Source organism: Alosa alosa, chromosome 1 (assembly GCF_017589495.1).
Source record: "Alosa alosa isolate M-15738 ecotype Scorff River chromosome 1, AALO_Geno_1.1, whole genome shotgun sequence".
Taxonomy (NCBI): domain Eukaryota; kingdom Metazoa; phylum Chordata; class Actinopteri; order Clupeiformes; family Clupeidae; genus Alosa; species Alosa alosa.
In genome coordinates, this window is record NC_063189.1 from 11,862,598 (window position 1) to 11,868,597 (window position 6,000).

The following is a 6,000-nucleotide window of genomic DNA, read 5'->3' on the forward strand; positions in this document are numbered from 1 at the left end:
AAAAAATGATCGTGCCACTTAATCACTCACCAATTAAAGCCTACTTTGCTTACAACACACCTAATTGATTGAAATAACTGGCCTTTTTAAGGCACCATGGTTGTTGTGCTGTTCTGCGCCACATATACCAAGTAAGAGGGACTTTGTAAACAGGTTGCTCCAGGGTGGGTGTCTCCTCCTGTTAAAACAACAGCAGTGCCAGGCAAGCCACTGGGGCTCGGCAAATGAACTTAACACCTCGGCTTCTCTCCGAGGCTCCGCGTGGATCAAAGGTCTTCGGCAAACATGTCAGTATTCTCAAGCCTGGCATTTAAGTCTGACCCATGCAGGGAGAGAGCCTGCAGACAGACCCTTTGAGCAGCTCCCATGGGTGGACCCGAGCATAAAAAAAAGAAACGTCTCCAACCTGTATAGTAATAAGAAAAGCCTTTTTCATGTCGGCACTGAAACAGTGAGAGCTCGCTAGCGTTAACTTCGTGATAAGCCATTCGTGTGCCCTGCTCGGTTTGTTTTACACAGCCATGGAGATGAACGGCAAATGGAAGCAAAAGCATGGCTGTGTTTGCGCTGATGGCCTTTAAGGTAAATGGCAAGAACGCAGGTACAGTAGACCTCCTGGGCCTGTGATTTGAATATCATCTCTCATTTGCATCAGAGCAGGCAAGCACAGGGCCGGTTCTCTACCACAGCCACACAGAGTAAAAAGACAGATTCACAAAATGGAAGACGAAATTTTAATGATCTCACAGAGGTAATAAGTATGGAAATGTACTCTGTCTCCCTGGAAGCTCACAACGCTAACTTGATTTTATACTCTCTCTCTCTCTTGCTCGCTCTGTGAGCATGTGAGAATGTGCGTGTGGAATGTTTGCATGTCTGTGCGTGGGATGCATCCACGGTTAGTCATGACCCGCTCTCTGACTTTGAGCTGACTGTGATTGATTGACACCCATTCATTGAGTCTGCATCAGATGAGGTGTCCCACTGCCCTTTCAGCTAATCCGGCCTGTCACTCACTCCCTGTGCCATTACAGAAGTCGTCCTTCGTCTCTCACAGCCGTCGCTGTTCTCTGTCTCAAGTGCTCCTCACTCAGCACAGCCAATAAGAAACTGTGCCAAACCTGACAGGACTTAACACATACAACCGTCTGTACTCTGACCTCATACACAGACAGACAACCAGGCAGATGCCCTCCCCCACCAACATGCAATCAAACACACACGTGCACACACACACGCAACACACACACACACACACACACACACTTGGTGGTTGTTCTCTTGACAAATAGTCCTCATTCCCTATTTTCAATACTATGTGTAATTCTCCTAATAATAGACACTGTGATGCTGCCCTGGGCAGAAAGAAAATGTGTTTACTCGCTCTCCTTAATTAACATATTCATTACAGTCCCATTAATGGGGACTGTAATGCTGAAGTTCAGTGCTAGTGCTACGTTGCTTTAACCGGGTCTAAGGAGGACGTTCTCCACAGCTGTGTGAGCCCTGCAGCACAGAGGAGCTCTTCAGCTCCCCCCACTGGTGCTGATGGACCTCCCTCAGAGCCAGCACAAGGAGGTTCTTAATGGTCAAGCCATAGGCGGATGGGGTTCTGAGTGTATTAACAGGGTTCAAGCAATTCTCAAAGCCCCCCCCTCTCTCTCTATGTCTCTCTCTCTATGTCTCTCTCTCTCTGTCTCTCTCTCTCTCTTCTCTCTCTCTCTCTCTCGATTTCAGTTGGAGAACACCATTTAACACAAGGCCTCCCTAACATTTATCAAATAGATTGCACACTTGACAGTGTATGTACCATGGGTACATATGAGTAGTATGAACAATTGAAGACCATATCTAGAATTTAGACTGGTCTTCATAGCGTACAATAAAATGGCACTGTTCCCCTTCGCTTTCCATAACACTGACTATTTCCAGTATATATACATATATGCACATTCACTAATTAATTAATAAACAAACACTTAACTTAAAGTGAGAGATGCTATATGTAGAAAATCCTTGTGGACCCAATAATGAAGACGCATAACATATGCAGGGCTAAATGACATTTATCACCTGAGTCTCCGTCACAAGCATCCCAACCTTTGGTTTTTCCGGCTTGCTTCTGCCAGGTCGGAATGCAAATGGGATCCCTTCTTAATTACCTCTGTGCGGCGATAGGGAGTAATGGGGGGAACCTTTGCTAACACAATAACTGCTGGGCACTATGGAGAAACAAATCCCCAGCACTGAAACATTATGTAAATTATTAATTACCGCGATAGACTAACACAATCACGTTGTTTGGCTACCCAATCGGCACTCTGGTAAATATTAATTATTCACACGGATAGAGAGTGGGGGAAAAAAGATCCTGGCCATTCAAGAGGGCAATGAATCCTCTCACATTAAAATGGTGTCCCTCCTGGTTGGACTTTCTTCCACTGCACTAATGATTTGTGAATGGTGAAACTGTACCATTACCTGTAGGACGGTTACGAGCCAGTAGGGCACTAGATTTCTTTTTTTACTCTTTTTTTAGAATTTTAGCACTGAAAACCGTTCCCTATAAATTAACATAAAATAAACATGTTTATTTAGGTGATGTTTGCTCTCGCTTTGCTCAAGGCAGAGGCATTAACATTTTCTGTCCATAAGGCGCATTATTGATTCGCATTTGCATAAACGGGCCTGTAGTTTAACAGGTTTTTGCATTCGCCAATGCCTTAATGGATAGGCCTGCTCTGTTAGAGGGATGCTGAGAATGTTATCTAAATTTTCAGACTCAGGGAAAAACCTTTGAACGCTTGCCCAAGACTAATGACACAGGCGCAAGAGGGAGGAAGTGAAATGAGTGACTAAGAAGTACAGTCGACATACACAGAGCTTATGCCATACCCCAGGATCTCCCTCTACACCAACATGAGCAGGCCACCACAGAATGGCATTCGGAAAATTGAGCTCTCATGACATAGGTACGAAAGATTTATACATCCCCCAGTAAATCACTGATAAAGACCACCCCCCACCACCAGATTTTTAATATCATGCCAATATCCAACTCTCTGCCCATGGCCAATATGTTGAGGTGACTTTGACAAATTAGACACTTAAGAAATATGACAATAACCTTCAGAATGCTGCACTGCAGAAAGAGAGAGAGAGAGAGAGAGAGAGAGAGAGAGAGAGAGAGAGAGAGAGAGAGAGGGCAGAGATGCATACAGTATCAGCATTTACTCCAACATTTCTCCATTCCTCAGAAGGAGCAGCTGACACGTTTATAAACACATTATTTCCGTGGAGATGCACAATGGCTTCAGCCTTATCTGGCATGTCCAGCCTCTTAAACACGCCGTGCAAGAGAAAAGTTCCCCCAGCGTGCCGGACAATAACAAATAGAATTTGATTCCGTCCAAGTCAATCTTAAATCTCCACACAAAGAGCCTGGAGGCTGCTTCAGGTTCTTGCCCACACTAGGTTTAAGGGGGGATTTGTTATAACTGGACAAACTTTAGAGCAACATCAGTTGAGTTGACCCTAAAGCCTTAAAGCCTATTCCCTTACTTGCACTGCTTTAATCTTTGAGAGGACATGCATTGCACCTAAGAACTTTTTACATGTCAAATGCAGTGAAAAACAAACAACACACATTTTTGATTGTCTGATGATCAATTTGACTATTTCTACACTTCGGCTGCTTTTCTAAGGCAAATGGTTCATAACCATTTTATGTAAGAATATAACTATTGAAGAATACATAAACTTAATAAAAGTGCATCTTAGTTCACTTGGAATATCTGGTGGAATCTACTGTGAGTAAGCATAAACTTTTTTTCTATCAGCAGAAAAAATATTAGCAACTTTTCAAAGGATAAACAATACCCTGGGGAACAGACAAATATTTGGAGTCAACACAAAAATACTGTTGCTTGTGCAAGACATGAACAGAACAAAGAGTTGTTCATTCAAACTCTTATACTTCAGTATACTGACATAATAAGAGTCCATATCCTCATGATACAAAGAATCCTAGCCCGTATTGGAAAAGCGTAACAAAATTCTACTGAATTCAAGTCTTTTGCTATCTAATTTGTAAATGCCACACAATCAATTAAAGCAAACATGCAATCAACAAACCAGCAGTCATTTGATAGTAGTCTTACTAGGTCTCCTCAGAGAAACAGGACAATGTTTCCACTGATGAGGAGATCCCTGGCCAATGCATATCTTGAACCCCGCACATGACCCCCACCCCCCCCTTTTACCCACAGGGGCTTGACCCATGTCTGCCCACAGAAGGGAGAACCTAGCATTAAAATACATGTACAACTTACCTAGTCTAAGAAGCCAGGCAGAGGATGCTTTGGTTTGTCTTCCTCCGACTCTTCTCTCTCTCTTTTCTCTCTCTCTAGCCGTCTCGCTGTGTGTCTTATCTCTTAGTCGGTGATCCTAAGAGAGCTTCTCCCTGTGCCTGCTTCTTCTGCTGGGAGGATATCGATCTGTCAGCCAATTGTTCAGCGGCTCTGTTGTTCCCACCGTTTAGTCGGGGGGCTCCTCTCTCAGTGCCGGTCGTGGCTGCAATGGGGAAGCAGGGCAACGTGTGCACCTTGCTCCTGCTCTCTCCTCCTCTCTCAGTCTCTCTCTCTCTCTCTCTCTCTCTCTCCCGGCTCTCTCACTCGGTCAGACACACACTGTACATCTGTGACTGTGCCTCTCTCCCACTTTCTCCCCCCCTCCCTCCTTCTCCTCTCTCTCTTTCTCTCTCACACTCTCCCCCTCCTCCTCCTCTTGCTCTCCCTGTCAATTGCTTTCTCACATGCACACAAGCTCGTTTTCTCTCCCGATAGCTCCCCTATTCTATGTTCTTGCTTCTGCCTTGTTCTCCCTCCCTTCTTCCCCTGCTGACTCTCTCTCTTTCTCTCTCTCCCTCCCTCCCTCTCTCTCCCCCCATTTCATTGTATTGATCTGTTTGAGCTCTGCTCGTGCAGCCCCTAGTGGGTGTTTCCAAAAGGAGCCTGAAGATAGTCCAAGCAGCAGCACCCTGGCTCAGCTTGGGTTTTGAGAAAGTGTCAGTGAGGCATGGCTTCTCTCTTTCTCTTCCTGTCTTTTCTCCCCTTCCCCTGGCATCTCTCTTTCTCTCTCGCCCGCCTGCCCACCCCTCCCTCCCTCCCTCTCTTCTCTGTCTTCTTTCACTCACACAAAGTGCAGTCTGTGCTGTCAGCTGGGTGGTAGGACCCCTGCCTTGGTGTGATATACTGAAACTGAGATGTATTGCACCCGATGAAGCACTGAACGTTTATACTAAAGCTTCCGATAGCAGTATGTTAAAATTAAAAAAAAAAAAAAAAGGAAATTTAAGTAGAAGTTTAAATTAGGACGTCAAGTCCAGTGTTTTAGTGCTATCGCCTAACTGCATCTTGAGCTTATGCAAAGACCAGAGTAAATATTTAAGGCTAAATGACTGGGCACAGTTTTTCTTGGAAAACTGGATGTTTTTTCCATACAGACGGTGTATGCACTGTGAATATTGTAGGGTGAGTGGGTACAGCTCATCAGGAAAGCATTACTTGGGTGACCAATAAATGCTCTAATGTTTCACAAGTGTAATTTGCTGTCAAATGTTTGTGGTCATACTGTATGCCCCCCTAAATTCCCTACACTCAAATGTCCCCCTTATCACCAAGTTGTAAAATTAAAGGAATTTGCATAAATTGGTGTTACTAAGTAGCAAAGAATTTATACAAATACATGTTTCATGTCACAATATAAATAGAAAATGCACTGTATGCCAGATAGGCTACTACAGACACCATATTTTGTTCTGTCTTCAAGATACCATAAATGTAATATGTGGTAGGCTATTACCACTAAGCACTAAGTAACTCTGGCTATCAGGTAGGATCACTAAGCCCCTCCCACCACATGTACAGTAGGCTCATAGATGGAGAAGCCAGCAAGCGATGTGAATTATTGAGTAGGCCTAGGTGTACAAATGATGAAAAA

The 6,000-nt window shown here is 44.2% G+C and overlaps 1 protein-coding gene across 4 annotated transcripts in view; it reads right to left on the minus strand.

Moving 5' to 3' along the window:
* tnr (tenascin R (restrictin, janusin)) overlaps positions 1–4,679 on the minus strand; it is a 115,530-nt gene extending 110,851 nt beyond the window's left edge. For all 4 annotated transcript variants that reach the window (XM_048248107.1, XM_048248113.1, XM_048248120.1 and 1 more), the window contains exon 1: positions 4,332–4,679. The gene's annotated coding sequence lies outside the window, so the exon portion shown is untranslated. The remainder of the gene's footprint in view (positions 1–4,331) is intronic.
* Positions 4,680–6,000: the final 1,321 nt, after the last annotated feature.